Source organism: Cupressus sempervirens, chromosome 9, assembly GCF_028749045.1.
Source record: "Cupressus sempervirens isolate cs-2001-9-10 chromosome 9, ASM2874904v1, whole genome shotgun sequence".
In the NCBI taxonomy this organism is placed as follows: Eukaryota; Viridiplantae; Streptophyta; class Pinopsida; order Cupressales; family Cupressaceae; genus Cupressus; species Cupressus sempervirens.
In genome coordinates this window covers 314,646,022-314,656,383 of record NC_143126.1, presented here as the reverse complement: position 1 = coordinate 314,656,383, position 10,362 = coordinate 314,646,022, and positions in this window count along the sequence as shown.

Here is a 10,362-nt window from a genome sequence, read left to right as displayed (position 1 = left end):
ATGATTTTGATGATAGCTTAGCCAATTTAAATTAGCAAAACCATGCTCACATCATGGCATAGATGCCAGGATGGCCGTAAGAATGGTTGTGCAAAAACAATCAAGGATGATGCCTCAAATCTCCTAAGTGTTTCAAGGGAACAACAAGAGACACTCTAGAGTTTCAAGACCACACCCACAAGTAGAAAAAAAATAAAAACATGCTCCATGCCCCAAGTCCTCTAGCTATGCATCCTGAAGAGACTTATCAGACAAGTAAACTCAACAAAAATCAATAATAGTCAGCATACAAAGAAAAGATCATGACATAGGTCAAGCATTAAGTGTTTGTGTTTAAAAATTTAAGTGTGTTAATTGATACTAATTTCTAAGGATAAGGATTGAATGTGTACAAGTAGGTAAGATCACATGATGAAACTAGGTAAGACCAAACCGAGAAGTGTTGAAAAACACTCGGTATCAGGGTTTGTATTGAAAAATACAATTGGGGTGGTGTTGAAAAACACCATTTGCGAGGTGTTCTAAAGAATAACAAAACCAAAAGACCAAAGATAACATAGCTATGCCCCCTAAACAAATACCAATTCCAAACCAAGGCAACAAGGACAAGGCATGATGGAGAAAAACCAAGTATCAAGGACATGTGCTAACAAGTAGGGGTGCAAAGACCTCAAGTAGCACCCGTTTCCAAGTTTTTACCCTTGGATTATTTTTTTCTTTTTCCTTTTTTTTTTTTTTTTTTTTTGGAATATATATATATATATATATATATATATATTGGAGATACATCAAAGCACTTATTACTAAGATGATATTTTTTAGGACATTTTCTAATTTTTAGAATTTTGGCAGTATATCATTTTTTTTTTTTTTTTTGAAATATATCTTTTTTTGGTATTTTTTTAGGATCAATAAATATTTACAAAGATGCCTCCAGATAGATCGAGCATCATGGATAGAACTTCTTTAGGTGCAAGACATTGATAGGATTAGGGAGTTACTCTCCCTCTGCTATAGATAGTAAATAGGCACCAGACTCAAAAGTTTCTATATTAATGTAAGATCCAAGCCAATTAGGTTCAAATTTACCCTTTTGATCTCTATTCTATTGATTCTTAGGATTTTCACGTAGGACAAGCTCTCCCACCTAGAATTCTGTAGGGTGAACCTTTATGTTGAATGCTTTTGACATGCACTTATGATAGACCCTGATATGGTCAATGATGGTTAGCATTTCTCATCTAGAAGTTCTAACTCTTGAAGTCTCATAGTGTGGTAGTCTTCATCTATAACTAGACCTTTGAGGGAAACTCTAAGTGAAGGAATCTCAACCTCTAAAGGTAACACTGATTTAGCACCATATGTAAGGGCAAAAGGAGTAGCCCCAATAGGAGTATGAATACTCATTCTATAGGCCCACAAAGTTGGATTGATCTATAAGTGCCAATCTCTACCATTCTTACAAATTGTTCTATGTAAGATTTTGAGAATGGTTTTATTTGATGCTTCTGCTTGACCATTTCCTTGCGGGAAGTAAATGGAGGAACAATGTTGTTTTATCTTGAATTTCTTACAAAGTTGTTTAAGGTCCTTATTTTTAAAGTGGTCTTAATTATAAGTGATAATCTCATAAGCAACTTCATATCTATAGATAATATGATTCAAAATAAATAGAGAAACCTACCCATTTAGTGAAGTAATCAGTAGTAGTGATAATAAACTTGTGTCCACATGATGAGTTGGGATGAATCTTCTAAATAGGATCAAAGGTTGAATGCTGAAATGACCGATAAGAGATAGAAGGAATGAGTTCCTTTCCTAAAGCATGTATCAGGTTACCATTTTTTTGACACTTTTCACATGAATTTGCAAAAGCTACTACATCAATCTACATTGTAGGCCAATATTACCCCACCCTAAGCAACCTTTGAGCCATGGAAAGACCATTGGAATGTCCCCCACAAATTCCCTAATGGATGTCAACTAACGCTTGATTAGATTCTTCCTATTCTAAACATCTAAGAAGTGTTCCATCTAGACCCCTCCTATACAAATCTCTAGAGATAAGGGAATGGCAAGAGGTGTTTTGAATAAGGTTTTGTGAATTCAGATCGGTTAAATGTTTTAGGTATAGTACCATCACAAAGGTATGAATAAATAACACCATAACGGGATGACTCATAAACAACAAGGGTACAAATAACATGACTTTCTTGGGAATCATAGATAGGGTGATTTACCTCTTCCACCAGGAATTCAAATCTTGATTCATGTATGCTCCAATTGAAGAAGTGAAGCAAGTGTAGCCATAGTATCAACTACTTTGTTTTTTGCCCTAGGAATTTGTTAAAATGAGACAAATGTGAAGTAGCATCTCAAGGAATCAACCAATTTTTTTAAGGTACCAATTTCTCATTTTTTGTTAAATAATTGTCCTTGACTTGGTTGATTATCAGTTGTGAACCCCCATAGATGTGTAACTCTATAATTCTTCATTCTAAAGCCATCTTAAGTCCATTTATTAAAGCTTCATTCGTACCAAATTGACTACTTGTGTTGGTTCAATGAGCACTAAAGATCTATCATGAAAATAACTAGGGAGATGATCAAGTACCTCACCCTCAGGCACTTCAGAGAGGTTTTCACCCTTACATACATCCTTCTTTTTACTTTTTTTTTTGTTCTAACACCGCCACATAGTGGTTTTCACCATCAGAACTCCTATTCTTTTTATTTTATTTTATTTTTATTTTGTGACTAAGGTACTTGATGTCTGGCTCTATCATGTTGATATCTGATTCATTGGTGGAAGAGACTATGGGTTCAATTGCATTCAAATAGTAGGCTATCTCATAATCATTTTGAAACATTAAAAGCTCAGGTTTTTGATTGCGTTGGGACCAACAATCAAATCAGGATGAACAAGGGGTAAATCAATGACTGGTTCAAGGTTATGAATATGAATGATATCTTTGGTGACCAAAGAGTCAAAGTCCATCAAGTAACTTCCTAAACTACCCAAATTGGGATTCATCCTAACAAGTGAAGAATTATCCACTGAGGTAACATGTGAGTTCAAATCATCTGATCGTACACATGAATTGTTGACTAACTCAGGTTGAGAACTAAATGTATGAACAACATCAATGTCCATATCAACTATAGAAGGCTCTAAGAGGCAGTCCCATTCATACTCATTTGAATCTATTTTTGAATCTTGACTAGGATGCTTACACCATGAAGGCTTGGGATGCCTAGACATGTAAGCCTCAATATCGTCAAGGGTCACACTCTCTTGTTCTAAATTTGCAACTGTCTCATGAGATACTAGACTATTTGAATCTCTACAAAGGAGATTAGTAGAAGGGACCCAATCTTCACACATATCTTGTTGATTTTCTAAATTAGGTATGTACTCTTTTTCTTCTTCACTATCCAACTTATCAAGGATAGGAGTAGCATTATTGTGATTTGCATATTCTAGGCTAACTGGCTTCTTAGGCTTGCATTTGAAAAGACCATGATCAAGGGGTTATGCTCTAACATCCAATCTATTACTAAGAGGGCCATGTCGAGGATAGTCTATCTTCTTAACAAAAGTATGCCTCTTCCATAAGCTTTAGGAGAGGGAGTGAAGTTGTCATTGTGAATTTACTTCTCTTCTCTATAAATCCAATCTCTAATAGCCACATCTTCTTTCTCATCTTGAATAGGTACTGACAATTGTATAAATGTGTCAAATAATATTATAGTTGAATATAAAGGTTTCATCTCTTGTGAAGGTTTACCATAAGACCTAGGTGAAATTGGTAATGTTGTGAGGGAGTTGAGTTCATATCCCCCATGCCAATGTCTATGGATTTGAACTTGTCTTTACATGTAGCTAAAGTTGTATGCAAATCATCTTCTTCTCTATTAAGGGGAACATGAGTACTTTCTGAAATTGAAGTAATAGACAAAGTATTATCCATAGGTATACAAATCTCTATTTTTTTGTAAGGGAAGTTAACACATTGATGATATGTAGATGACACTGCTTGCATATCATGAATTTCCACCACGTAAAATATTGTATGCAAGGGGTCCAACATCAACTATTCGGAATAAAATATCTTTTTCAATAGGACCAATTCTAATGGGAAGGATGACTAACCCCTTTGAACTTCTCTCTACCTCATCATAGGCTTTGATAATAATCTTCCTTTTGGTATCAATAACTTGTTTAGAATAACCTAATGTCTTTAAAAGACTCAAAGAAAAAATATTAAGCCCAAGCCCCCATCTATCAACACATGCCTAACACAAGTTCTATAGATCATGACCTCAATATGAAGATCAAGATTGTGTGGATGACTCAAAGATTTATCATCTTCCCCTAAAAAGGAAAGGTAATGAGGGCTAGCAATATGATTAATCATGTTATTGAATTTATCAACATCTAAATTTTTGGGGACATTTACCATGTGCAAAGCATCCTCAAGGACTTGTTTATGTCTTAGAGACAACTCTAAAATCTCAAAGATCAAAATTTGAGTAGGGGTTCTTTGCAATTGATCAACAAGATTATAATTTGACCTAGGATTAACTATTGGTTTTGAAGGAACATGCTTGGATTGCACTTTTTTTGGCTTACTTGGTTGGTTTGAACTAGGTTCTTTGATGACAAGGGGACCTTGACCTCACATATCAACATTGAGACTTTGGGAAGACACTTGTTTAGGTTTACTTGATTGTTTTAAATTGGGCCCTCTAATGACAAGGGGACCTTTAGATGTCTCTCTAGAGTGAGCACTCCTTAGCACCAAAATATTTTTTTCACCAAGGATAGGAGAGCTCAAATTTAAATCATAACCACTAGGATCTTTATCTTCCATCATGTTGACACTTTCTTCTACAACCTCAGGAATATTGACATCATTTTCTGCATTTGCATAAGTGTAATTTGATTGCAACCTTGCCATTCTTAGGTTGGGAAGCTTCCCCTTTCTCATTCTTGGGAAAAGGCTCTTTGAATGCTTTGTGATCAACATTAGTTATTAATCCATCTATTTCAAGTTTTCCATTCTCAATAAGATCTTGAGCAATATGCTTGAATCTCCCACTATTTTCAATATCATGTCCAATGCCATTGTGAAGTTTACAATAGGCCTTCTCATCCAACCACCATGGCTTAACTTTAGGTATTCAAAAATTTGTGGCATCATAAGGGTGCACAAGATTATGAGAAATGAGCTTCATGAATATCTCTTCATATGACTCACCCAATTGTGTAAAGTTACATTTCTCTCCTTTAGGCCTTTCTTGATATCTTGTCTTTTTACTTTGTTGATTGGCACTATCCAAATGGAGAATAGCTTGGTCTTTAGGCTTAGAGGAATCCAAAACTTCATCATTAACCACTTATTTTTTCTTATTCCAATATGTGTTCTTTCCTTAATCCTCGTTGTTGTTGTTTATGTTTTTTTGTCAAAATACCTTGCTCTCTCAAAACATCCTCAATTCTAAATGTGGCTTCAACCATGGTATCAAAGGACACAAAAACCATCTTCTTAACTTTGTACTTCATCTTAAGAACCATGTTACTAATGAGGATTTCAATCTTTTCTTTCTCAAGAATAGTCCTAGAATAACGAGAGCACTATCGTCTCCATCTTTGTAAGAAAGTAACAAAGGATTGTCCAATAGCGAGATAGATTGTGAACAATTGTATGCAAAGTGTTAAACAAATCTCTAAATTAACTTAGGGAATGTCTTAATAGGAGTTATATTGGTAAACCATTCCATTGCTTGACCCTTAAGACTCCTTGGAAATAATCTCATAAGGTATGAGTCCTCATGATGAAACTCAAAACTCATAGTAAATAACTGACACACATGATCATTTAGATCCCCTTTTCCATCATATTTTTCGTATTGGGGGATCTCAATTTTTCTACAAAAATCTTTCATGTCAACACTCTTATCAAAAGGATTGGGACAAATTAAATCAAGTGAAAAAGAACTCTTGGGTGCTGGTATTTACTTTAGCTATTTCTTCAATTGGTCAATTTCTTCTTTGATAGAGGGATCATCCTTTTGAATCTTTTTGTCTACATCAAAGTTGTAAGGGACCTTAGCACCCTTGTTGACTAAATATTGAAAACATTCATCTTTTTTTTGGTCCATATATGTTTCCATATGTTGCTGAAAGTGTGGGTCAAGTTGTATAGCCATGAAATCATAAGAACTATAGTTAAACTTTGAGCTACCACCTCCATATTGTGAACCATGATGAGTTTGTTGTGAAGGTTTTCTTGAAACTCTAGGAGGTGTTGGTCTCATATGATAATCATGTATTGAATCTCTCCTTCCTCTAGGGCTAGGATATCATGAGTTTCTTCCACTTTTTGGAGTCTTAGGAGGGGTGGATGGAGGAGAGTTTTTTCCACCACCAATGTGCACATTGTTAAATTTATTGTCAAGTTGCAAAGCCATGAGAAGGTCTTGTGCTTCTTGATGGGCTTTCCTTCCTCTAGGCATCTAAATTGTTCTTACTTCTTACCTTTTAATTCTAGAAAGGATTTTCTCTCATGCTCAAGTACTTTGAGTCTACCACTTGCATAACCTAAAAGTGTCATGAGCCATGTACACGGTCTTGATTGTCTAAACTAGTTACTAGTAAATGTTGCATTCACATGAGCACTAGAAGGCTCACTAATTTGAACATCATATTGGTATTTTTTTTCTTAATAGACATAATTCTTACCTTTCTCAGCCCTTTGGTGTGAATCCAAATATCTATCCTCAAAATGGGGTGAGGTTGGTCTATTTTTATGAGTGGATCACCACTCAAAAGGTCAACATAGTATTCACCACTTTAATTCTTCTTTTGTGGAGCCATTGTAAAATCCATATCCATTTTTGAGTGAGGTGATGCTAAGGGTGTACTCAACTCAATAAGGTCACTCTAGGGTCAAACAAAGCTTCTAGAATATTCTCAAGTGATTAAACAAATATAGGTTCTTTTCCTTTACATCTTTGACAAGTTTGAACTAAAGATAATTGTTTAACGACAACTTGAGGTCGCTTTCCTTGATCTACTTGATATCTTATTGTAAGTAGCATGAAAGAAAAGGTTCTAGGTGATAGGATAACCCTATGAAATTTTGGTACCAAACTAGGAGAGTAAAAGCACTCACTTGTCCAAAAGATATGTGATAAGATAGAATTTTGCAATAGGCATAAACCAACACTACCATAGAGGTGCCCACAACTTTGGCTGAATACCCTAGCATGTATGGACTAGGAGGATGATTTACCCAAATTGTAAATAGTAAAAATTGTTTTTTTATGAAATTGGATGGACAAGATAGTACTAAGACTCTCTAAGCATAATATCAAAGAATCAAAAGGTATATCTTTCTCAACAAGGATAGTCTCTAACTCACCGACTCCAAACAAGGTCACTTGTGAAATCAAAGATCACTAATTCAAGGGGTCAAAGCACAATAACCCAAGGTGGAAACAAGTTTCTAACAATGGGGTAAGTAGCCTAATTTGAACCAGATCAACTTAGGAAGATTGGAAATAATAGGATAGCAAAGCAGTTTGATCATAAAGTCTCAATTCAAGAACTCAGATTTTAATTGTTTTAAATATCCAACTAGGTGTGATAAATTTTGAATCATAAACCATGCACGCAAGGCAACAATTAGGAATTTCAAGAAAATATCTTCAAACAATGAGCAAGGGACAAAGAAACCTTGCAAATGAACAAGAATAGTGTCTTAGTATCTATCTAATCCCTAGAACCACCACTGTGTATGTCCTAGAAAAGAAAATTTGGCAGCACTATGGTTCTTAGTGATGTTTAACTCTATAGCTTTTGCAATCTACAATGGGAAAAATTCAATCCTGGTGCACCAAGGTTTTGAAATATTCTGAGAATTTAATCAATCAAAGATACTAAGGAGATCAAACAACCCAACAATAGACTACACTCATGAGGATTTCCCCCATAAGGACATTTATGTAGCAGTTGCTACTACCACATCAAAAATGGTTGCTATCACTTGAGGTTTCATCCATGTGGTTGACCCAATAAAGGGAATGTCCACTATGGTTAACCCTCTCTAATCAAGGAAGACTCACAAAGTTGTACCACATGGGGCCTTGGTTTGGATTCAAAGGTTTCAAGTTTTTGATGTGCCCAAAAAAGAATAGATAATACTCCTCTAGCCTCTTCACCTTACCCAAACATAGCACACAAGATTCTTTGAGATGCTAATTTATAATAACCTCACCAAATTTTTAGAAAATCCAACAATAAACACCACCAATCTCAAAAGAGAAAGTACTAATGGATGTTGAGGACAAACCAAAGCAGAAAAGTGAGATAATAACAAACATCCTTCCCTTCCTACAAGGGGATCTATTGTCGAGAAGAGATTCACATGTAAGACAAGAGAATGAAGTGCATTCTATCAAGAACTCCACAAATAGTGTTCATAGGGCCTAATTATTATGTGAAACACATATGCATGAAAGTAAATCTAGATCCAATTTTAGAGCACCAAATGAAGTGTGAATCTATGAAAGAATGTAAAAGCACTCAAGCCAAACACATGAGAGGCTTCATTTTACTTCCAAATCCAAATGTTATAGAGATCCAAAAGAAATACCTAATAATCCTTGCAACGCATCTTTTCTCTATTGCACCTTTTGTTTATGCTTAAACGCTTGCTTACAACGAACAAATCAACAAGCAAAAAAAATAAACATAAGATATGCAATATATATCCAACTTATGCAAAACTAGGGTTAGATTTGAAAATCTAATTTTTAAGAGTGATAATTGTAGAGCTATAAAACTAGTTCTTAAATGAATATAATGAAGAATCAAAACATTCAAAACAATAGATTTAACTCACATATATGATTAGACAAAAGAGAATTAAAGTACCAAAGTTGAAGTTTGTTGATTTGCAATATTCTTTAATACCCAAAATCAAATGTTCATCGCATTCATTCTTTTTAACCTTTAGCATCCAAGATTGTATTGATCATGCATTCCAATGAAAATGTTATATTTTAATCCATGACACTCAAGATTTGATTTTAGCAACATGCATTCAAAGACAAGTGTTTAAACATTGAAGTCCGTTTTCCAAGTGCATTAAACCATGTAAGGAAAACTTTCAAGAAACATGGTTAGTGGTTTCATAGAAGTCTTCAACCGACAAGGTATGAATTAGCAAATATCCCTACAAAACCACAAGTTAGGGTACCAAAATAAAAAGTGGAATAACCCTGCAATGAAAATATTAATAACAATGTTTGGTTGTGGATAGAAAAAATAGGTATCTAAAATGCTGAAAATATGATAAAACCAACACCATCATGATGGGCTCAAAGCTAGCTTTTTGACGATGTTTTGTTTTCTAAAAATGGAGTTCAAATGCTCAAGTTATGAATAAAACACCGAATGTTGCTTCTTAAGGCTTAGAAAGGTATGTAGAAATGATGTCGTGCTAACATCACCAAAGTGAAAGTTTAAATTTGATGGTCATATGGCTTATCATAGGCAAAAAAATGACCTGTTGACATGGCAGATCCAAAGGCACTGACTATGCATGATTAGGCAGTGACTTAATATGATGATGTTTTGATTGAAATGGCTAGGACCCAATGAATGGGTGCAAGCAGGAGTTGCAATGGTGGCAGCTATCTTTAAAGGTCATAGGCTATGAGGAGGTCATAGGAGGCATTGGAAGTAATGAAAAAGGGTGGAAGAAGCAATGGAGGTTACAAAAAAATGGGTATGGGTAACAGTGGAGAGTCGTCTAGGATGAAGAGCAGGCCGCAAGAGGAGCACAGAGGAAGCTAGCTAGGGATGGAGGAGTCTGTGGACAGAGAAGGTAGGTAAGGCCACGCAGCTATGGTGACCAGGAACGACGTTGTGATGGCCGCCAGGTAGGTCTGGATGGTGCCTACAAGAAAATTAAAAAAATTTGGGGGCCAAAATCCATGCCACTCGAAAAAGATAGGCATGTATTTTACACTTTTGTGATTTTTTTTCTTTAAAATACATACATATGAATACACATATTTTTACCAAATTTTCACTAAAAAAAGTGTTACCCAAAAAGAAAAAAAAATATTTATTTATTTTAAAAAAAAAAAATTAATATAAAAATATTAAAGAAGATTTGAGGAAGAGAGAAGGTGAGATTTTTTATTTTATTTATTTTTTAATAAAAATAATAATAAATAAATAAATTTTACCTTGTGATTGTAGGTGGTCCCACCGAGCGTGCCAAAATGTAGAGCTGTAAAACTAGTGCTTAAAAGAATATAATAAAGAGTCAAAATATTCAAAACAAT